Source organism: Limulus polyphemus, unplaced genomic scaffold (assembly GCF_000517525.1).
Source record: "Limulus polyphemus unplaced genomic scaffold, Limulus_polyphemus-2.1.2 Scaffold531, whole genome shotgun sequence".
Lineage (NCBI taxonomy): Eukaryota > Metazoa > Arthropoda > Merostomata > Xiphosura > Limulidae > Limulus > Limulus polyphemus.
Window position 1 is genome coordinate 441,120 of NW_013666141.1, and position 26,134 is coordinate 467,253.

General features: G+C 33.1%; 1 protein-coding gene across 1 annotated transcript in view; it reads right to left on the reverse strand.

Moving 5' to 3' along the window:
• Positions 1–6,678, reverse strand: part of LOC106458903 (MAGUK p55 subfamily member 5-A-like) — a 185,549-nt gene extending 178,871 nt beyond the window's left edge. The window contains 1 exon segment of the mRNA XM_022385265.1: positions 6,480–6,678. The gene's annotated coding sequence lies outside the window, so the exon portion shown is untranslated.
• Positions 6,679–26,134: the final 19,456 nt, after the last annotated feature.

Sequence of the window (26,134 nt, forward strand, 5' to 3'; positions counted from 1 at the left end):
AAGGCATATTACAAATATCTTTGAAGCGTGCAAAAAAGAAAAAAATATTATTAAGTAAACGTCTTTGTAGAATGTTTTACTTGTTATGCGATACACCCTTAAACTTCCTTCTGTGTTTATGTATTCAGTTATAAAAGTATGTCACATTTCAACTATGAAAAAAAAAATATTATCCTGATGTAATTTTATTTTTGGCTGGATAATACACACATGACATCAATAATATACGCCACACAAATTATTTTATGCGTAGAAAAACGATATATATATATTGTTATATAATACGTTCATTGTTTTTCTGTGAATAATCAGGTTTAACTTGAAATTAATCTTCTCTTTCAAGGTGAAACGTTAAAGGTTTGAATATTTTAATTTCTAATCCTGGATTTAAAATCTTTTATTTCTGTTTTTAGTATGTTTCTATGTCTTTTTCATACACATATTCCAATGAAACATATTTAAATGTTTGTTGTTATTGATATATCTAACAACGTGTTTTGAATTAAAATGTGGGCGATATATTACAATTCTTTATCGTGTTTCTTTCAGAAGCGTGTTTAATCTTCAGTTATTAGACAGTACAAATTCATCTGAAAAGTCGTATGTCCATCTCTGTTTTCTTATTCGTGTGTTTTAAAATTATTTTCTGTTAAACAGTTATTTAGATGTTATTGGATAAGACCGTTTTTCAGCCATTTCAGAAAACGTCAAAAAGCACAGGGGTAACCGGCAGGTTAAAATTTTACTATTTGACTGATTACATTTTAGGGTTAATAATTTACTTGATGCACGTAGAGATGTAGAAGGTATTACATAACTAAAAGTATCAAAACACCCTCACATAGTAATGGGCCCGTCCCAAATAAATCTGCACGTGAATTCCATGGTGCACTGCTACGTACGATTTATAAAGGTCAGCAACTTTCACAGACAGATAACCAGTGGCACCTAAAATGCCTTCAAAAAGGAATGTTGTATTTCATTTTGTTTGTAAATTTAATTTACAAAAAAGTGTCTCCAGATGTTTCAACGGTAATATTCTGGACTTAGAATATAAAAATCCGGGGTTCGATGTCCCATGGTGGACGGAACGCATATAGCCTATTGTGTAGCTTTGCGCTAAAATAAAACTTGTCACTGTACCAAGAACTGGAGTTGAGTGCATTTTTACCTCACTACCAGTTCCTAGTTGATTGTCTTAGAACAAAAGTATGTGGAAAGGTGCGGTAGTTAGGTTAGCTTTGGAAATTTTGGTAGATGAGGGTAATTTGTTGCTCACAGAAATTTGCATGGTTACTGGATGCAGCATAGTTAGTAAGAAATTTCATGATTATACTCAATCTCTTCCTAATTATCCACAGTTAATGTCCTGAATAAATAAGGTAGACATATTCATATGGTACACTGGTCAGGTCAACTTGAATTAATTATTTCTTGAAATGAGCTTGAAAATCTAAGCCAAACACCTACATTAATTCATCACTCAGGGTTTTAACAGATCTGCGCTGCTGAATTTTACAGTCGTGAAAGCAAGAATTCGAATCTCAGATGTCTTGAGCTTCTGGGGTGAAGATTCAATGAAGTGAAGCGACCAAAGCTTCTGCTCAAACTGATGCAACTTTTTTCAAGGGCTTTACATCAGCTGACATGTCCAATGCAAACACATTACACTCCAAAAAACCTTGTTACACACAGAACTCGCCTCTGTAAAGTAGACTGAAGTGACGTGTATTAAGTAATATCGACTGAGAATCGGTAACTTTTCACCCCGAGAAGATTATATTGTAGTCATTAGATACCAGTACAATATAATAGATTAAATTAATTGCCAAACTTAGTGTTATTTCATGAAAGAAAAAAACATTTAAATATGAAGCTATAAAATGGAAGAATTCCCCCAACACACACATACAGACAAGAAAACTTTAATTAGATATAGATTTTGTAGAAAGTTATAAAAACCTTTATGATAATGTGTCATACTAATATCTTATTATACCATTTTCAATTATTATATATAATACAACGTTTTTGTTTCTGTTATATCCTTGAATAGAAAATTACGAAATTCATATTTTAAATCACGGTCCCTTCAAGTGATCATGCACACGAAATACATTATAATGTTCAAATAAGCTATTATCCACATACTCCTCAAACATAAACAATGCTGGAAACACGTTATAATGTTCTAGTCAACCATTATCCGCTTAACCCCCCCCCCCCCCTTCCCAAATAAACAATGCTGGTGATAGCTATTAAAACAAAACAAAACCTTGAAAAGCAAAGCAGTAACTATTTTCCTTATGCACAAACATCACTGACGATACTAACTATAAAACAGAGAAGTAAACATATGCATGTCATAGAAATTTCTCGACCACTGAAATAATTTGTTTCATTTATTTTAGAGGTTTCGTACAAAGCTACAAAAAGTGATATCTGCGCATAATACTTGTTTTCGGATATCCGCACAAACCTATAGAAAACTATTTGCGTTAGCCGTCCGTAATTTGGAACTGATACATGTATGGTGTTTTTAATTTTATTTTAGTCACCACAGTGAACCTATATTTATATAGGATTTGAAAAATATTTAACATTTTTAATTATTAAGCAAACACGCTGTTTAAGTTTGGTTTGTTTTGAATTTCGCGCAAAGCTACACGAGGACTGTCTGCACTAGCCGTCCCTAGTTTAGCAGTGAAAGACTAGAGGGAAGGCAGCTAGTCATCACCACCCACCGCCAACTCTTTGGCTACTCTTTTACTAATGAATAGTGGGATTGACCTTCACTTATAACGCCCCCATGGCTGAAATGGCGAGCATGTTTTGGTGGTACGAGGATTCAAACCCGCGAACCTCAGATTGCGAGTCGAGCACCCTAACCACCTGGCCATGCCGAGTCCGCTGTTTAAGGCAACCATAAATATATATGAAGTCCAATATATCACCTGATTCGCCCCTTGTCACTGAGATATACCATCTTCTGGAAGTTCCATTCCTTTATTAGTAGCCCTGGACAAGAGCATATCGATAAAACAAGACTAGGCCTCTTTAAGTGGTAAAGTATATGTTACATGTTTGATGTTTTAGTTGTATTTTTACTCTTTTTATTTGTTTATTTTCCTAACAAGTTTTTTTCTTTCAAATCTCCAAACCTATCTTTAAAAAATAACTGCACGCAGCTGGTGCCTCCCACCATGGCACGCTCTAGAGTTTGAAAACCCCTGCTCTAAACGAATCAGTCGATGATGAAATGTTTTTTGAAAACATGTGACAGTTAGCAAAACACTTACAAGCATTACTTAAATTAATAAAAAAAAAACGCGCCTTCTCTTTGTAACAACAATCTGTAATGTAACATATTTTGCAGTGTAGACAATGTATCATTCCAGCTGTAAAGTAGGATATGTTACCGTGTGTTGAAAAGAAAGAAATAAGTTTGCAATATCTTTCTGTAGTCAGAATAGTTAACTAACCAATTCTCTATAAATTATACCCAAATAGTGCCTTATTGCTGGTTCATTATCAGAGAAATTTTCCACAATTCTTTTTAGGGCGAGAATTGGCCTAATAGGTTTTGGAGTTGGAGAGCCGGGTTCTAATCTCAACATTACTAAAAAATATTCCCCCCACTTTAAGTTGTGGGTGAGTGTTAAGAGAAACAATCAATCCCTTAGAATGGATGGTGGTAGTAGGGTGCTGCTGGCTGGCTACTTTCTCTCTGGTCAGTAGCGAAAAATTAGGGACAGTGGCAGATAGCCTTACTAGTTTTGCCATAGATAACAAATATATTTACAAATTCCCTAATCCTTACATTTATTTATTTGTGATGGTTCCTTGCTTTTTAATAGGTTTTTTTTTGTTTGGATTTGAGAAATAATGTTCGCAAACTAGAAATTGGAAGTGCATAATATCAGATTGCTATACAAAATTCTGTCAACTCAAACAACCTCAACGCTTTTACGAAGTTCTATTAAAATGGGAACGCTGTTAATAAGCTATGAAGTGCTACGAGTGTGACTATTAATCATAGAATTGTTTTTCTTGTGTTCGAGGTACTACTGACAGTAGTGATAATACTGTTGTTTTTTACTGTGTTACGAAAAGGTACTGTGAATAGTTATCATGGGGTTGTTATACAATAAGGGCCTAGAATTTGGAATTCGATATGCAAAACTTCTGTACCAGATGATAATTTAAAACCTTTAAGTAAACTTTAAATTAGCTTTTATTCTATAAGAGGATTTTTAAAGCACGTTAGTAAATACCAGTTTCTCTCATTACATATTACATGTTTCTATAACCTAACCATATTTACTTTTATTCTGTTAAAAGATTTTTAAAGCACGTTGGTAAATACCAGCTTCTCTCATTAAATGTTTCTATAATTTTAGTATATTTGAAAAATTACGTTTTAGTTGATATTCTCCTCCCTGTTTTTGATTTACCAATAAACTGGTAGGTTTGTTTGGTTTGTTTTGAATTTCGCGCAAAGCTACACGAGAGCTATATGCGCTAGCCGTCCCTAATTTAGCAGTGTAAGACTAGAGGGAAGACAGCTAGTCATCACCACCCACCGCCAACTCTTGGGCTACTCTTTTACGAACGAATAGTGGGATTGACCGTCATTATATAACGCCCCAACGGCTGAAAGGGCGAGCATGTTTGGTGTGACGGGGATTCGAACCCGCGACCCCCAGATTGCGAGTCGAGCGCCCTAACCACCTGGCCATGCCGGGCCCGAAACTGGTAAGTTAACCTTTATCTAATACTTCTCGATGTTTCTCTTTTCTGACAGTTTATTTTTATCTCAGTTTTCATCATCCAACATACTAATTTATAGAATTAAGAAGGTATCTTTTATTCTGTTTGTGAACACCCAAACAACAAGAAACTACCAATTGTTATAGAAATCACTTTTGTCACATTCGTACGAATAATGAATGGATTTTATATGCATAAACAGATGAAGAAAAAACCTAATAAGCTAATAAATCTGTTTATTCAGAAATTTTGCAGAAATGTAATCATTGTTTAATGCTTAATATATTTGGTTTAGCAAGAAATAGCATGAAGTTAAAACAGTGGCAGTGCAGTAAAACAAAACTGTCCGTCATCTATGCTCGTTTGGGGAATATGGCATTTACTCATTTTTCATTTAACCCTTATTGTTGTTTCAATGCTACTGCCTGGACTGGACCTCAATCACTAACAATATAAGGGTTAGTTTACTCAACATGCTATTCTCCGGACTGGAACTCAACCCCCAACAACATAAAAGTCAGTTTACCTACCATACTACTGTCCGGCTTGGACCTCAACCACCAAAAATATAAGGGGTAGTTTACCTACCATGTTACTGTCCATAATGGACCTCTTCCACCAACAACATAAGGGTTAGTTTATCCACCATACCACTGTCTGGACTTCAACCACGAACAACCTAAGGGTTAGTTTACCTGTTATGCTATGGTCCATTGGCTCTCAATCGCCAACATAATAAGAATTAGTTTACTCACCATGTTATTGTCTGGATTGGACCTCAGTCACAAATAACATAAGGGTTAGTATATTCACGATTCTCCAATTCGGACTGAACCTCAACCAGCAACAACGTAAGGGTTTGTTTATCCACTATACTACTGTCTGTACTAGGCACCAACCACAAAAGACTAGATTACATCTTCTTTTTATAAACCATTATAGTACCGAATAATGGCAAAAACTAGGCTTTATAAGATGCTTTTGAACTGTAATAATGACACCATCTATATAAGAGATAGACCCTTTTTACAAGTTACTTGATATAGCCATCATCAGGATTAAAAATATGTGAAACAATTGCTTACGCTGTCACTTTTAGAACCATCCTTCAAGTAACTCGTAATCCGTTTTATTTTAACATCAAGCAATAGGTATAAGCATTGTAACATTTCATTTTGTTTAAAAGTTAAAAAATAAAATACTGAAAAAATATCTGCTTACAACTTCATTAATTTGTTCTTTAGCTTAGTATATCGAAACGCCCTGTTGACGGTTTATGGAAAATTAAAAGCCGTTGCTGTAACTAAAGATATTATCAAAGTTTTACATAATTCAAACGATAAACTCACACACTTAAATCATTGGAAAAGTATGTTATATTAACTATGTTCTGATAATATGCATTTTACTTTTGAGTTCTTTATATCTGATATCTGCGTGATCTGTGTATACCCTTATAAGGTTATAATAAGGCTTTGATAAAACTCAAAATATTCAGGAAATAAAATAAGAGAAATACGGACAATTTTTAAATAACAAATTCTTCAGAGGGTCACAAAGCAAACTTATTTTTATTGTTAAGTCACTTTTATAATTCAGATTGATTTTAACGTTTTCATTGCAGGATACTTCAAAGTTCCTGACTTTTAATATATGTTTGTTTATGTAAGAGGCCCTTAAAAATTAAAATCAAAACAAACATCTCTTACCGAAACTGGTAGGGCGATTGATAACAATTCCAGTATTATTATCAACGAGACTTGTCAGACTGGATTATGCAATCCAAAAGCAAGTATACCTCGTCCCTAACTAATCAGCCCTACTACTAGTACTAGCAGTATAGGTTGTAGTAAAAACTTAACTTTGTGGCTAGTTGAATGCAAACAAACACACAGGAAGAGGCTACGTCGTGGTTGATAGGCTTAGCTACCATAGTCGGTCCCAGTTCCGGTGCCTTGTACACCTGTTTCGGAAACCACTCTACCTTGTGTACAATCATTATATAAGGAAGCCCATGCAAGTTTGTTTCTGTTGCTGCAGGCAAATAGTGGATCATTCCACCAGACTGGTTGGGGGAAGGAAAGGACGGTGAAATGCAGAACTACACAAGGGCAAGATTACTTTAGTCAATCCACACCCGCTTAAATGATAAACCTGATATGGTACACTCTGTCTCTGGTTGGGATGAAAGGGTCTTACTACTTACTAAACTGAATGTTTTGTTGGTCACAAAAGTATTCATTAATGTTTCAAGCGGGACACACTGTTTATCCTTCTAATATAAAAATGAACTACTAGACTCCGAAACACTACGCTTTAAATATGAAGCCTTACAAATTCTAATTGCTAGTAAAATAAGATTATATATAAAGAGGATTATATATGTATATCCTTTACTAACGTCACAGCATATAGCGCATCGAATACTGAAGCCTGCATTTTTCAAAATAAATCTTTCATTTGCGTTTCTTTGACTTCTTTATGAAAACTATAAATAACGAAATATAAACAATATAGAGAGCATGATCTTATAATATTATGTATTCAAATATAAACTAATAATTTTTATGCATGCTTTTACATATATGTATAATTTTGCGCGAAATTTCTAAAATAAATATAATTTTGTGCATTACATGTTGGTTTTTAGAGATTACATATAACGAATATTTTCATTATTTACATTAACTAAACATAAACGAAATACCAAAAATCCACTTAAGTATAGTGTTCTAACTTTATCTGAAAACCTCTCGTACTGCCAATGTCGACAAACTATCTTTTGTTATTGTTTTAAAGACGTAACTCTAAAAGTAAAATTAATTACAAGCGTGAGTGAAAATATTATTCTATATATTTTTAGTATAACCTTATTTTCCTGATTTATAATAAGCAACAGGCTTGCCGCTATACACACTGATTGTCTTAGCTTTATATGGAAGGAAAAGTTCTTCTAACTAATGTAATTCAATCAGTTTCCACAATGACGATGTTGCACTGAGCACGTGATTCACTTCTGACCCTCTGGAAAGGATCATTTATTAGTCGAAACATAAAACTTTGTCTCACCTGTGAAGTGTATCGGCAACCAACGGAATAAGTGCAATTTATTGTGATCTTATTGTGTCTTCTAAGTCATAAACTCGATTCGTTTCATGTTTTCACTATTTGGCCCGTGATAATAACTCCATATGCTGTCCTGAAGTATGTGTTGATCCATCGGCGGTAGACTGTAATTTCTAACAGCCATGCTATGTCATTAGGTGGCATAATTAACTTTTCACGATTTTATTTAACTATCTAGTGTACAATATAGCCACCTGATAGCGTGTGCCCATAAATATTTCTAGTATGGACCTGGATATATCAAAATGAGCTGCCATTTGTCTCTGTCTTTGTCTGATTTCCAATGTTTGAATAGCACAAACAGCCAATCCTTCTGGCCATATTCTCTGCAATCCAAAAGCAGGCAACATTCTGACAGAGTACCTATAACCAAAAGAGCAACTATACAAATGATCATAAACGTATATGCATTATAAAAGTAACAGTCATTTACGCTATCCAGTTAAAAGTTCTCGCGTAGGTATTGGATGCTGCTTATTGGTTGCCTTCCTCCTTTTCAAGCTCTAAATTAGAGTTGGCTATCCCTGAACCTGGATTTAGCCTGCATGAACAGAAAGACGACATGGATGCTTTCTTGGAGAGATATAAAATATTCACTCAAGTCAGAACTGGAACAAAGGTGATTAATCAATCTGTCTCAGCCCACTTCTCACAGAAAAAGGCCTAAAAATGTATGCAGGCATGATATCAGAAGATGCCATGGACTATGACAAGTTAAAAGTGACCTTGTGGAAACGTCATGAACTTTCCAAGGAAGATTTTTGTCAGAACTTCAAAGAAATCAAACCTGACGCTGGAGAACCTGTATTTCAGTTTGTGGCATATCTACGGCGATACTTCCCAATGTGTACTGAAATGGCCAAATGTGAAAACTTTTTTGAAGGACTGAAAGATCTACTCATACGTGAACAGTTCATAATCACGTGCTCCACTTACATGTCACTGTTCCTAAAGGAGAGAGCACCAAAAGACGTGGACGAGATGATCAAGTTAGCAGGACAGTATATAGAAGCCCATGGAAGAATTATAATGGCAAATCTGAGAATAAACAGTTAAAGCTGAAACCAGGGGTGGCTGACCTGAAACAGAGTACCACCAAAGATGACAAGAACTCAACGGACAAAAAGGGAGAAGAGATGCTATATTTATTACAAAATGGGTCACATTGCGAATGAGTACAACAGCAGAAATCTCAACATAAAGCAGCTGAAGCTACCTACAAAGACGGTGCTGGCACGAAACAAGAAAAGAGTGACTATCACCATAGATGCTGTTGCAGAAGAAACAGAATAGAAACAACATGTCAAGTTCACCACAAGAAGGAAGTGCTATCTTCATGATTAAACAGTGCACGACTGATTGTCAGCTCAAGTTAGCGAGTGGGTAAACAGTGCCAGTGGTGATTGTAGCATGTGACAAACATCGAGAAGTGTAAACAAACCACAACTTACCAGCACGTGAATTCTAGGTCAGGGACAAGAAAGTGAAGGTACTACGAGACACTGGGTGCAGTAGTGCAGCAGTGAGAACCAGTATAGTATCTGATGACCAGATGACAGGCAAGGTACATCTGTGTGTGCTGATTGATGGAAAAGTGAGAAAATTTCCAATAGCAAGAATAAAGGTGGGCACTCCATACTACATGGGAGACCTTAAGGCCAGACAGTAGAAGTTTGGAGGATCCTGACAGAAACAAGACTGATAAAGCACCTACAGTCACCAATAGAGCTCAAGAAAAGAAAATCAAGCAAGTCATCAAACCCCTTCAAGACTCGAGAGGTGACATCCTTAATGCAGGTTTATGGGTACTGAAGGAAGCACAAAATAAAGACCCTTCAAAGAAAAAATTCACAAATCTTTGAAATTTCAGAAACGTTATTAGATATTGTAATTATGTATACATATATAGTTAAACAGCTATTGCGAGTAGCGAATTGTCAGCTATCAAAAGCAAACATCAAACACGCTACACGTACATTGTAACAAAATACTTCTGGTTGGAAATGTTAACAGTTTCGTATACATTCGGCCATGAAGTATTATGTTAATTCAATACAAAACATTTTTGAAAACTATTGTACTCTTGTATACTGTAATTAAAAGTAGGAATGCACTCATTGACAAAATACACTGAAAAATATATATATGTATAATAAAAAGTTAGACATAAGCTTAGCATAATAAACCTGATGAAACTTATTTGTATATGTTAACTAAATTCAAATAAAACGTAAAGGTCTTTATGTTCGCAAATGAAGTTGCGAGGCGAAAATAAATTATCCGTATAATATTTTCATTCACAGCTTTTGACTGGTTGATAACACAGGCCTCCAAATTTTTACAACTAAAAAGTATTATTGAAAAAAATGGTGCTGAAAATTTGAAATGTACAATATGTTGTGAGTTTATAGTTAAGAGAAAAAACGGCTGGTTAATTTTGATTTCGTCAGCACAACCTGGTTGGGAAGATACGGCACCTTGAAACAACGTGTAACAGAGAAAAAACTGATACTATTTTACAAGAAAATTTTCTTTAACAGAAAATCAACTCAGACCTTTTCCTTAAAGTGTATTGAATAAATCTTGAAAGATAAGTTCTTTTGAGAATCTCCTTTTAGACTATTAATTATCACTGATATGTATCTTGTCCAAAGTTTCTAAACATTGAAAGATGGAACATCGTATTGGTAATGTAGGATAACTGATATTTTTTCTTAACTATAAACATGGCATCAACAGAATAAGCTTGTGAAGGATTATTAAATCGGAAAATAATTTTGTTGATTATATATATACTCAGGTTGCATATGCCTGGTGAGATATGAAATTTTTCATTTGTATGGAAATATTATAATTACAGATAAATCTCTGTAAGTTATCCTAGTCGCAGTCAAACAAAGTAATTGATGTGTTTCATTGACATACAAACCAAGATGTCTAGTAACACAAGTCACAAAAGTAATTTCAACTTGAAACCATAAGTATCATAGGCTTAGTTTATGACCATTTATTCTCAGGCATCTAATGGTTGGATTTAAAAAAATTTCAACATAAATTTTATTTAAGTACAATTGTTATTAGTAGAATGAAGGGCATGTATCTTATAATCTCACCAAGTGCATGTAAGTATCAAGATATCAATTTATTCAGTGCATGTAAGTATCAAGATATCAATTTATTCAGTGCATGTAAGTATCAAGATATCAATTTATTCAGTGCATGTAAGTATCAAGATATCAATTTATTCAGTGCATGTAAGTATCAAGATATCAATTTATTCAGTGCATGTAAGTGTGAACATACCAAGTTATTCAGTGCATGTAAGTTATCAATACATCACGTTATGCAAGGCATGTAAGTATCAATATATCAAGTTATTCAGTACATGACAGTTTCAATATATCAAGTTATTCAGTGCATGTAAGTGTCAATATATCAATTTATTCAGTACATGAAAGCATCCAGAGGTCACGTTATTTAGTGCATGTAAGTGTCAATACATCATGTTATACATATCAGTTAGTATCAATATATCAAATTATTTAGTCCATGTAAGTGTCAAATATCACATTATTCGGTGCATGTAAGTATTAAGATATCAAGTTATGCAAAGCATGTAAGTATTAAAATATAAAATTATTCGGTGCATGTAAATATCAATATACCAAGATATTCAGTGCATGTAAATATCAATATATGAAGTTATTCAGTGTGTGTAATTATCAATATATCAAGTTATTCAGTGCACATAAGCATAAATACATCAAGTTATTGGAGCATGTAAGTATCAATACATTATGTTATTCGGTGCATGTAAGTATCAAGATTTATTCCACAATAACTCTGTCACAAGAAGCATTCGGATTTTTTATGCCGTTTTCCAATTTAAGGTTATTTAGCACAACAGGGGAGTCAGATTCGTATGAATTCTAATTTGAAATAATAACGATATAATTTGATAATGTTCTGAAATACAAATTAACTGAGGTAAAAAGTAAAATTAGCTGCCTAAGATGTCAAAAAGATTAATAGTCCATTAACATAAAAGTATTATTGTGTTTCCTTGTTGATGTGGTAAACTTTTTTATTTCTCGATATTTAATGACATTTGTTAACACGCTTCTGTGGCCAGAATATTAAAACCTATACCTTATATTCACTGTTTTTAATTTTTATTTCTCGATATTTAATGACATTTGGTAACACGCTTCTGTGGCCAGAATATTAAAACCTATACATTATATTGACTGTTTTTAATTTTTATTTCTCGATATTTAATGACATTTGGTAACACGCTTCTGTGGCCAGAATATTAAAACCTATACATTATATTGACTATTTTTAATTTTTATTTCTCGATATTTAATGACATTTGGTAACACGCTTATATGGCCAGAATATTAAAACCTATACATTATATTCACTGTTTTTAATTTTTATATTCTTCGATAGCAGAGCTATAAATAATACATATATCTACGAACAAAAATATCCTATTTAACCCTTACATTGTTTTTATACTGTTCAGTGGTGTGGTCCGCATGCTACTCATAACAACTCATTTCATGTTTCTGCTTGCTACAATACCCAGTTTAAATAACTGATAGAATACTGAATGAAAACACCATCAGTAACTAGTGTGGTTAATTACATTATTGAAGGTATCTCGTTTACATTTTTCGTGTGACTCATGTGTTATTAAGGACCTGTAACCAAGAAAGTCGTGAAGCCATAAACACTTTGGTGCATAAGGAGTTTAGAAAAAATATCTTAAAAGTACATGTGGTGTGTCGGTAAGTTTAAGGCTACGCAGCACATTATTATTGAACTATAATCACAAAACTGGTAAAGCACGAATAATAAAAAAGTGGACCAATCGCAACGAAAGAAACTTAACAGTTCGAACTTTATTGATAAGTATGGGTCTTCCTTTTTCAGAGGCGAAGTGTGAAGAAAAATCATCGTTCAAATAACGCCCATGTTTTCAGACTGCTTTAATCGTGAGTTATCATACTATAAAATATGTAATATCAATAAATGAATTTCTGGCTTTAAGTTAAAGAATAGCAAGGTTGTTGTTTTTTGTGAACGTCACACGACAAGTACACAGCAAATATTTGTTGATTTATATGTGTGAAATGGTTAAAAATCGTATTTATATTTGTAGGCCAACCGTATTGGATTACAATTAACAAACGTGCATCAAAACAGGATGTAAACAACAGACATGCCTATCCAGCTACATGTTTAGTTTCGTATATTCCTTGTTGACACAATAGTTACTCGAAACGTTAACTAGAATTACTACAATATTGAAGCAAGGCATCTAAAATACTTTAATAAAATCCCCCAATTGAATATTAATATTTTCCTTTATATAAAGGCGAGTTACTTAGGCCATCGTTTCTTCTTTATCTTCTGCCTACATCATTAAACTCTGTCAAGAGTACAAGTGTAATAAAGATGCATGTGTGCGATAGGGTTAATACAACACATCTCTCTCTGCGTGTGTGCTGTACTATGTGTTGCAGCTTCCATTCGTTAGAGGCTGTCCTAGTAAGCAGAAACATTTGTAAAAATCTGCGTAAATTTCAAATATTTATCTTCGGAGAAATTTAGAAATTGTTCGAGATTCTGCAGAGTTTCTTCTGTTTAGTATTTGCAGTAATAATGGATTAACATAGAAACGTTATTCAAGTAGAAATAACTGTATCAAACAGTTAATGGCTGAAATACTTTTAATTTAATATATCAAACATTTTATCAGTAACGTCGTAACAAAAATAAAGAAATGTAAATTGTTCGCACATTACAAATAATTCTGTAATAAATTACAGATAATAACGTACAGGAATTTGATTTATATATTATTAAAAGTGCGTTTTCTTTTATGTCTGTTGTCATTAAAAAACAAATTTGCCATTATAAATTATACAAGTGATTTAGTGTCTGCACTGCTAAACTCATCTTTTCTCAACCTCTTATCACAAAAAACTGTAGTCAAACTGACCTCGCCTAGCACAAACCATCTTCTTTGTCTTTTTGACATCTGTCTCTAAAGTCAAACAATTTTCGTTATCAGCTGCGTCCAACTCCACTATTCAGCTTTTATTCTTTCTATCTTAGCTCGCTCTAGCTTCTTTGGACATACACGTACATACATGGATCAGATCTTAAATAAATAAAAAATTAAACGAGTTTGTATCAACATTGGGCTTATCTCTTTTATCAATTTTTTCCTCTAAAGATATTTATGTATATAACATAGAGCATCATTCAAGACCAATGCGTATAAAGTATCAGAAGTCATTATTAATGTTCTTCGTTTTTGTTTTTATTTTTTGTTGATTTACCTGCACATTAACAGACTTTGAGCTGATTCACTTAACTCAAGAGAAAGCTGTTTCTTGAAAGAATCTTTTATTGATGGCACAGAGATAAAAAAGCATTCAGTTCAGGTGCTAACAACGTAAAGGTGCTAGTTTTAAACAAAGCTTCGACATTCTTTTTTATTTTGTTTTATCAATTTATGTTTTATCGGTTTAACACATGGGAATCTTAGCACATAATTTTTATATTTTATTATACAGGCGCTATTGAAACAGCAAAGCAAATCTTGTTTAAGCTATATAGCATAAATAACTATTTTCGCTATTAATAAACATTACTACATTAAATATGGAAAGTAGACAGCTTAATTACTGTTCATTACACCTTTAAAGGAAGGTTACACCTGCAAGAACTAAATACCAAAAACGCAGACCTTTTGTCATCACGTGGCTAGTTTCCAGGAATAGTCCGCCGAAACATGTCAAATATCAACAAAATCTAGAATTTCAGAAATGTGCTTATAGCAACCAGTAGATTCTGTGATTTCTGAGTGATTCTGTTGTTAGTGGATTTGGACTTCTTCAACCTATGATCTTGTTTTTGTACAACCAGCTGCTAAGAAAGAAGGCCTACTATTGTACTAACAACAAGAATGATAAATGGGGTTACATTTTCACCAACTCAAAAACCCATCTCAGATCCAAAGAAGAATCTCAACAAAAAATGGGGGGATAACAAAGGAATGGCTACCTAAGAACGTGATATACGATGAAGGAATTTCACTTTGGTAAAAATAGTATTGTGTTTGTGTGTAACATTTTATCTTTAATTGTTTCTTGGTGGGTTTAAGGGCTAACTTTATGTGTACAAAACCTCGACAATACCTTGTAGAAGAAGTACTGCCTACTCTTTTCAAACGTCACAGTATTACCAAGCCAGAAGAAAGGAGAATGACTGGAGACCAAGAAAAAGGTAAAGGTGTTTAGACCATTATTGCTAAATATTTTGAAATATGTACATATACAAATGTTTTACAACAGTACAAAGCTGTTAGTTTCGGTATGTGTTTTAGTGAACGCTCCTGAAGAAGCTGTAAAGTGTCTAATTAAATAAAAAACTACGCTTTGGTGTTATAAGGTCGTTTATATCCAGTATTGATATGTCTTCTATAAAACAATATGCACTACATTGCCTCTAAACTCATACGTGAAAGAATGGAAGAGTAGGTTATCAACGTTTGTACGTCACGAGCGGGAGAGCAACCTAATATATATATATATGATGCTATCCATGGACAAACAACAGTCAATAGTTTTACAATTATTATCTAGTTTTATAGCTATTATTACATCATCTTATTTCCTAACAAACACATATAATTAACAAGAATAACATATATCACAAACGGAGTTCCCATTTAAATACGATCCTTTTTGTTTTGTGAATTTCATATGGTAAAATACAGGTGTGGTGTTACTATTCCAATCACATTCAGCTGTTTTCAGTTGTTTTAAGATCACTATTTGTTTAGAAGTGTAGTTCACATAGTACATTTTTTGAGAGGGCCAGCAAAAAAAAAATCCAAAACAAAAAACGTGGAAGTTACAAAGTAATCGGTAAAGGCTACATATCTATTCGTTAAAGTAATTATACGCTGAATAGTATGGGATATAGTATTAATACAGAACCAGATGACAAAATCAATTCTAATAGCCTGAAAGTTGGTGCGTAGAGAGCGAACAAGCTTAGCCAGTGTCATACTATAGAGTCCGGCACTCAAAAATATATGTGGTTGCAGATAGTCAAGAATGTAATACCAAAGACATTTTATAATTGTCATACACGCCACCTATCGTGAAAAAATGCAGTCATCAGATCAGCATTACGCCATTAACAGGATTATTTGACGGCCCAAATTTTCTTGTATAAAGCGTATGGGATAGACAATTACAGTCCCTTCTTATCCATCACACTTTTTTCCTGCTGCTGTCATCGGCAAGACATTTTATTTATTGATTATTATTTAATTATTACCTTTGCTAAATAAAGTGATTTTTTTACTACGCCTCTTAAAATGTGTTTTCCACATGAAGGGTACATTATGCATGCTTGAGCTATAGAGTCAGGTTAGAGACCCCAAGGATTCAGATATAGAGGGAAGGCAGCTAATCAGCAGAATTCGCCACTACAAAAACAGTATATAGCTCTATCTCACGAATAATCAGATTGGCTGTCACTTTTATAAAACGACCACAGGAGGAAGTGTGTTCAAAGGCATCTGCTCTCGAACCTTAGACCCTTTAATCCACAGCCCGAAAAGTTAACCACTAAGCCACTTTTCTTAAATACACAACTACTACTGATAGAGTTATTGTTGGTAGATAACATGGTTTGGTTTGTTATTAATTTCGCGCAAAGCTACACGAGGGCTATCTGCGCTAGCCATCCCTAATTTAGCAGTGCAAGACTAGAGAGAAGGCAGTTAGTGATCACCACCCACCGCCAACTCTTGGGCTACTCTTTTACTAACGAAGATAACGTGGTGCCCAGGTTAGATAGCGGTAAGTTTACGGACTTACAACACTAAAATCCGGGGTTCGATTCTCCGCAGTAGACACAGCAGATAGCCCGATGTGACTTTGCTCTAAAATAGACAAACAAACAGTCGATAACGTATACATTAAACGAAAGTTATTTTGATGGAAATATTATTAAAATTATTGTAGAAAATCATATAATACATATAAACATTTTAAAGGAAATTATGATTATTTTAAAGTTGCATAAAGCTTTAAGACTCTTTCTTACATAGAATATTGTTGTTTATTGTAACGAATTTGTTATTATATATTTATTTTAATATCAACGTTTGTTTCGATTACGTTTATATTTTAAAACATGCGTAGCTTATAGTGTTAAATATATATATATTTAGAAAATCCTGCCTATTCTCCAAATTGTAGATAATTCTCGAGAGTAATAATCAACAATATATGTATTTACATAAACGCTTAAATTTGTATTCTTACATAATCTGAATTTTCTAGAAGGCCTCCACACGTCTTAAATGTAAACAACGCGACGCGCCAAAGAGAGTATTTGTTATTAGTTTGCTATAGTCAGTGTGCTATAAACTTCGGAAGCTATAAGTATAACTGTGATTGTTATAACGCTTCTAATAACTATTTGTAATAACTGTTATTGTAAATTGTATTGTTGTGTGTATATTAAAATGTATTTGTGTTAAAAAAGAAAACTGTGTGTATCCATCTTGTTGGCAAATATCATAAACTGACTATATATCGACTTTATTTACCTGCTAAATCCAAAGTACAATTTAACTATTAAATTTAAATTATCAGTTAACTCAATTTCAGACCATTTGAAATTCAAATACCTTACACAAGCTTTGTTCTATATTTTTTTAAATTATAAAAAGCCCCTTATTTAACGACTATCAAGGAATATAATAAACACAGTAAGATCTTCAAGAAAATTTCCTCATAAACTGACTTTGTTTCGTCATTTCTTTTGAAGAGAAATAGTTTTATACAGTAGTTAACACGTTCCACGAATTGGAGCTGACATTACTGAGTTACGTATGTAGAATTATGCACGGAATTTTCTCTAGCCTAAAATACTTTTATTTGCGAGCTCTCGGCCCTCTTACCGGAACCCTCGTCGGGCAACCATGTATCTACGTTATGAGTCTTAAACAACAATTACTAAGTTACGTCAAAAGTTGACACGAATTACTGTTTAGTGTATGCTAAAGATATTAATGAGTTTAAACTACATTACTATTAAAATATATCATTAAATAACAAAGTGTAGCTTACAGTTGATACATACGATGCGTTTGTTCAAAGTGAACACGAGATGCATTCTTCGTTACTACTTACAATTTGTTAATGTAGCCTAAGTTATTACCTATTCTACATTACCAGTTAATCAGAACTATAGTCTTCTTTACAGCCTACTATTTGTTAAGAATGATGAGTTGTAGTCTATGTTAGAGCCTACTATTTGTTAACAGATGGTGAGTTGTAGTCTACGTTACTGCTTAGTGTTTGGTAAAGTCAGTATCAGTTGTAGTCTACTTTTACTATTTTTAACAATTATATCTAAGTTATAGTTTACATTACTGCGTAGTATTTGTTCGAAGTTGATCTCAGTTATAGTATACGCTACTGCTTACAATACAATAACATAAGTTGTAGCCTACGTTACACTTACAATATGTCAACAGTTAACGCACATTGTAATCCATATTAGTGTGTACAATAATGAAAAAATGTACAACTTAATAACATATATCATGCATTGTAAATACATTTAATTTAATAAGAGATAACGTGTTTGTAGTCAACAATATTTGCCCGGCATGGCTAGGTGGTTAGGGCACTCGACTCGCAGTCTGAGGGTCGTGGGTTCGAATCCCCGTCACACCAAATATGCTCTCTCTTTCAGCTGTTGAGGCGTTATAATGTGACGGTCAATCCCACTATTCGTTGGTAAAAAAGTAGCCTAAGAGTTGGCGGTGGGTGGTGATGACTAACTGCCTTCCCTCTAGTCTTACACTGCTAAATTAGGGACGGCTAGCGCAGATAGCCCTCGTGTAGCTTTGCGCGAAATTCAGAACAAACAAACAACATTATTTACTATATGTCAAACAACAATTAAATTTAATTGCACTTGACACAAGTGCTTGCAATTTGCCATTAGTTATATACAAGATGCAGTTAGTACAGGTCGTAGTCTAAAGAATGTTAACAAGTACTGTTAATTGTAGTTTACCTTGTTCCTATCACATGTTAAAACATTTCACGAGTTAACAAGTACTATTAATTGTAGTTTACCTTGTTCCTATCACATGTTAAAACATTTCACGAGTTATAACCACGTATTAATGGGAGTTGTGACCAACATTCTTGCAAGCAATATTTCAATATTTATTTTGATATCTACAATATGTCAACAATTAATAAATTGTAATCAAAGTTAATTCCTAAAAGCTATCAGAAAGTGAAATGATATTGAATTCTTAACGTTGTTGTGAAATGATTTAAAATGTGTAGGTAACTCTCATCTTGTCAAGACGCTCGGAGCGATTTGTTTTACGGTTTATTTATTTTTTACTACACACAAACTTAACTTAAAATTACATTAATCACTTCATTTATCAAATATTTTTTGATAGCCTTCCTAGAAGGCATTTGCAAACCTTAACTGCTCCCCCGGTGGGTCAGCGGTGAGTTTCAGGAGTTACAATGTTAAAATAAGGTGTTCGATTCCTCCCTGGTGGACAGAGAGCTCTGCGTTTTACGAATACACAAAGAAACTAGCAAAGAAATTTGAACGCGTAGAGTTTTTTATTTAAAGAAATAACATATACATGAATTATAATAAAACCAGTCAACATACCGAAGATAATCTTCTAGGTTATAATTTTATGAATAAATATTTGTTTACACAATACGCCAGCTTAGAAAAAAAAGACAAAATTGAAATAAAAACTCTGTGAAATAATAATTCAACGAGAAGTCCTATATAATTATCAATTACAAATTTGGTTAGTAATATTTTGTGAGCATTCCAGGGTATCTTATGATATATTTATTTTAGAAACAAAACGACGAAAAACAACTAATAAACCAAGTATGATGAGTTTTGTTAGGTTAGCTCCCTCTAGTAACGAAGAGATCAAATCACTTTTAATGCATGTAACTTTGTACTATATTTCAGAGGAATAGTACAATACTTTAAAAAATGTAATTGAACAGATCAAAATATTCAGATATTTTTACTTGGAAACAATAGAATGTGAAGTAAATATGCCAGAAATGTAAATTGTTCATTAGCTAAGCCATTCAAGTTATGTCATTCAGTTATCGTAAAATTTAATTCTAATGTTCTTTTCTGCTTTTCTAACAACCTTATGTGACAGTTCAGAGTTTCAGTAAATCAGTGGAAAGATACTTCTTGTTGCTCTCGCCACCTAGCTGTAGGCAAAATAAACACGTCCGTTTGAATATAGAAGCAATTTGTATAGTCCAGTATGTCTTCACGAAGCTTCATCAGCAGAAGAAAAAGTTTAAAAAAGTATTTACTTCTGCTAACACCCTCTGATGGAATATTAGTAACTCGAAAGTACTGTGTTAAAAACAGCGCGACTTTGTAATGGTTAGATGCTCACAAGATTCGTCTTAGCATTTCATTGTTTTATTGGTCACCTAGTTGGATACGTTCAGGACGAAGCGTATGCTATGTTTTTATAATATCTATATAATAATCTTTCTAAATTTGGATATTTAGCAAAATTTTATTTGTTACGAGTTTTTATGCTTACCATCTCTGGAAGTGACATTACTCATTTTAAACATGTTTAACTAGCCTGAATAAATATACATACAAGTTTAAAAATACAAAGACGTGTTCATGCCAAATTCATATTAAACAACTAAACACGGTAAAAAACCGGCTCTAGGATTTTTAGTGTATCAGTGGCTATAACTTACTTTCTAATATAATTCAACTTTTCGTAAACTGGCTGTAACAGCCACGAGAGGTTATTATAGCGTCCAGAAAAAAAGAAAAGAGGAAATGTTAATAGAAAATAAGTTTATATCTAATGCACAGGAAAACCGATTTAGCCACAAAAAAAGAAGAAATGGTGCAGTTGGTTGGTTTGTAGATTAAACACAAAACAACAGGCAAATCTAGTTAACTTTTGTGTTATCGGAATACTTGAATACGTGCATATATAACAGTATATTCTCCCATCGGCCACGTGCTTACCAGAAACACTGATATCCTAATTAACGAAGATTTACCACTATTAATGAGTAAAAGTCCAAACTTCCGAGAATGCTTTCAAATTAGTTAGAAACACACCAAACAAGTAACTAGCACATCGCTCAGTAAAGTTTCATTTAAATGGAGTAAAAATAACTTAAAGTAACCCTTTGTTATGGGTAAGAAAGAAGTTACTGAGAGTTTAGATTATTTACATATTAAATATGTTATAACTCTCTCAAACAAAGTAACCAATAGCTTTATTTTCATATGTAAGAATTTGATATTACAAATTTATTGTAACTCTTATTAATAGTATTAGTTAGAATGTTTAATGCATCTCATTTCATTACTCTTTAATTTTATTTTTTTATCATTATATTTTTGTAGAAATTAGAAATTGTATTTCATTGTTAGTTTATAAAGCAAAGCTGGCCGAACACCATGAAATATTATTGAGATTACGACCGAAAATATTCTGAACAACAAGGGTACCTAACCAATGAAACAATGCATTCAGTTATTCATATGCAAGAACGTAAGAACAGTATATTTAATTAGATATACTCATTACAAGGTTAATTTATAGTTTCGATCTAAGTAGATACCTTGCTCTGACCGGACGTTCATATTAATACTAAGTCGTTTTTCTCATAATATTGTGAAAAATACAGCTAAAATCTGCTATATCTAAATTTTATTTATCTAACACATCGAAAGATTCCATGTATTTTAACTTAAATTTCTTTGGTTCACTTTTTTTTTTCGTCGTCGGACCTACTTGCATCCCAGTGGCACAGCGGTATGTCTGCGGACTTACAACGCTAAAAACTGGGTTTCGATACCCGTGGTAGGCAGAGCACAAATAACCAATTATGTAGCTTTGTGCTTAACTTCAAAACAAACAGAACCACTGGTATTCGTAAATTGTAATGCCATCTAGTGATAAAAAGAAAACGTTACCGCTGAAATATTATGATAAATGTTGCCAGAGTACTAAAATGTGTAAGACAATTGTTATAATTAAAATAAATATTATAAGAAGCAATATGTTCTACATGAAACATGTGAAAATATACAGCTGAAAACTTAGATAAGAAAATATGGCATTGTCAAAACTAGTTCTTGTCTGTAAAGTTTGTTTTCTTTTTTTTGTGAATGACTCATCATAAACAATAACATTTATGTACAAATGCAGATAATAAAATTATCATCATATGGTATGCTGTTTGTGTCTTTTCAGTGTTGGAAGCACTCATGTCATTGTTATAAATAATTACACTGAATCGTAACTTAATATTCTAAACATGTACGAAATGTAAATATAATTTATAAAATCTAAGTACCTCTCACCACTTAATCTAGTAAGTTCATTACACTTACGACTACCTATTACTGGGCAAACTGGTAGCTATATTTAGTGTTAGTTATATTTTAAATAGGTATTTATGTGAAAAAAAAATAGTTCTGTATATTTTATCAGTAATTATGGAATTGTTTGTGAGAACAAGACTGAATGTTCCTAACGAACGACAAAAAGTGAAATATTTGCCTGAAAAATAGAAAATAATTTATGTTTTACTCTCATGGACATGGCTTGAAAAGGACCACTAGCGTGTGCGACAACCTACGGACTATTGTAGCGCGCATGCAGTGGCTGCATGCTGCGAAAACAGATTTTACTGAACAATATCAGAAAATAATTTGAGCTTCACCGAATAGATACAAGCAACAATACAATGATCAAGAGGGAAGTATAGGTCCATGGTGTACCAAATCATCCCGGACCTCATGATCAAACAACAACCAGAGATTGCCCAGAATATGTTTTGTCAAGTTCAGAAGTTGTCTAGAAAGATCTGAACTTAACAAAAAGTAATGTTATATGTGTCGTTTTATTCCTAAATTTACATTTGACAGGACGAATGGTTGGATACATCATACACAACACATACAGAAAAAATCAAGTGCTTATGTCTGTATTACTTTTGGTTGTTGTTAGGCGCAAAGCAGGAGAAGTTTACCATTATTACTTTTGGTTGTTGTTAGGCGCAAAGCAGGAAAAGTTTACCATTATTACTTTTGGTTGTTGTTAAGCGCAAAGCAGGAAAAGTTTACCATTATTACTTTTGGCTGTTGTTAAGCGCAAAGCAGGAAAAGTTTACCATTATTACTTTTGGTTGTTGTTAGGCGCAAAGCACACAATGACCTATCGACTCTGGGTTCACTGCAGAGATCGAAATTGAGGGTTATAAACTACCGGAAGGTACCCTTATTAGTAAACCTTGTGATATATATTTTCAAGTGTTTATGTTTGTGAACTAAGAAATCTTATGTTAATTTCTTTATGATAACAATATCTGATACGCGATTGAACTTCGTTAAATCTTCTTAATACACAGTTTGACGTGATTTTTTGTTGTTGTTTCATATAACCTTGATACATTGGATTCGGACAATTCGCGTATGTCTAGACTTGTGCCATGATAAATCACATCTATAACGTTTACAGTCTAAAATGTCAACAAAAACTCTGTCTCAGTTTGTTTTTTGATGGGCCTGATAAAGTCGATTGTTTAGCATGCCCGGGCTGTAAATTTGACGGTTTATGGTTTTCTCTCCCCATAGCTACAAAATGCACTCCAAAATTTCGGACCGTGGGTGCCCCGAAAGCGTGATGCCAAAATCCCACTATTCGGTATGACGAGAGTTGTCAAAGAGTTGGCGGTAGATGGTTTGACTAGTTGCTTTTCCTCTAGTCTGTCAGTTCAAATTTAGGGACAGATATGCTCAGATAACCTGTGTGTAGATTTGTTTTATATTTTGTGATAAGTCATACCTTTTTTTTTACAATATCTTAAATATTTTTCTTTTATATAAACGAATGTATCTGATCCTCTACAATGTACACGTTAAAGTAATTCTGACTTTCTGACTTATAAGTCCCTTAGCGACACAGTGGTAAGTTTGAAGGCTTATAACGCTAGAAACCGGGTTTCGATACCTGTGGTGAACACAGCACAATTAGGCCATCATGTAGTATGTACTTAATTACAAACAAAAATAAAAAGAACTATAACCCTATTGTTAACATTTTTAAAATATTTTTTTCCGGTTTTGAAGGAGAATTTCAGTTATGCCAATAACAAAAAGTTTTAAAGCACTGAATTTATGAATCATTCTCAAGAAATTTTGTTAATAAGATTCGGATTTTTGGAATGATAATTTGTGGTTTTTCTTATCATACACAACACATCCAGAAGAGAAACAAAGTAGTTATGTCTGTCAATACTTGATCAGGAAAAGTTTACCGTTATTAGTTTTGGTTGTTATTAAGCCTCATCTTTCATCATTTTTAAACAATATGAGATTTATGAAAGCAATTGAAAGATTTAAAAATAAAACCCAGATAATAAAAAAACATGAATAAACTTTTGGCAACTTGGTTTATGTAATTTTCGCTATTTATTTTTACAATATTAGAATGTTTCATATTTCTAGCTAAACTTACATTGTTCGTAATTTTTTGTAATTACACCTTCCAGTATGTATATATGTACATAACTTTCCTTTAGTTTCACCTGCCAGAGTATATATATATATATCTTTTTGTAGGCAAATTATTAATATACATTCTTTGATCACAATCTAACAATTGAATATATTTCCCCATTGTTGTGTCTATTTTTTATAAACTGCTAGAAATTATATTTATATCGTTAAAGGGTGAGCCTGTATTGGTAACACCATTCTTCTTTCTGTTTAGTGATTGACTCTTCTTTTCTTCATTCCAGTTGGTTTTTATCTTTTGAATACCACTCTTACTCATTATTAAAATCAAATATGTCTTATATGCTTCAAATATTTCATGGCCAGGTGGTTAGGGTGCTTGACTCGGAATCAGAGGGTCATAGGTTCAAACCCTCGTCCCACCAAACATGCACGCCCTTCAGCTGTGGCTGCATTATAATGTTACGGCCAATCCCACTATTTCTTGGTAAATGAGTGTCCCAAAAGTTGACCTCTAGTTTTTCACTGCTAAATTAGGGATGGCTAACGCAGGTAGCCCTCGTGTAGCTTTGCGCGAAATTCAAAACAAACAATATTTTTAATGTATGATTTCATTACATTTTTTTTTGTCATAGTTATATTGTATGAACTTTTGTTTTTACATTGTAGAATTTGGCATTAAATCTCTGAAAACAAACCACTCATAAATGGCATTGATTGCATTAGCCTTCAATAAGTTTCATCATCTTTAGTTTGATAATCTATCTAATATACTACTAAAACTTTAAGATTGTTTGTTTGTTTGCTTGTCTGTAATTAAATACAGCAAAAAACGGCGCACAATAGCGCCATAATTGTAATGAAATGAGAATAGAAATAGAATAAATCAAGTTTCGTTAAAATCGGGCCACGGGTTACCGAGTTAGCGCCGTTCTTTGGGTCTCTCTTATGAAAATTTCTAGCATGAGTAATTTTACATCATACTACCGTTCGCGCTCTTTACGAAACTTCTTCGTTCAATCTATTTCCCTGTCAATGTTCCCATCTTCATTAAAAGGCGTAAGATGACAAAAACAAGGTAATTATTGAGAAATTATTCAACCATAACCAAGGCACTAGATAATTCGAAGAAAAAATAAAGTGTTACTGTTTCTTATTTGTAGAAGGTTTAAGAGGAAAGTCCATAATATAATGAACTAATTCATCACAATACCTGAAAACTCTGACTTCACTTTTTTGAAAAATGAAATGGTCTTTACTTTTACTCCCGATCAACAATCAAATATATTTTCTTGAATTATCAATAACACGAATGGATTGAAATATTAAATTAAATTACCTCAAAATAAACCTTCATTTCGGTGCAAGATTAAAATTAGATTGAATTCTTCATAACATCTGAATAGTGGGTGACCCAACGGGTCACGGGTTGTCTAGTTTTTTTAAATCTATTTATTTTCTATAAATGGGAGTGCGTCACCTAGTATTAGCTTGTGGGGACTTTGAACCTGAGGGTTCGTAGTTCACGGTTTATTGCCGTTAGAACGTGCTGTACATTTTTTGACCTTGAGTGTTACTTCTAAGAGCTACGGATACACTTCTA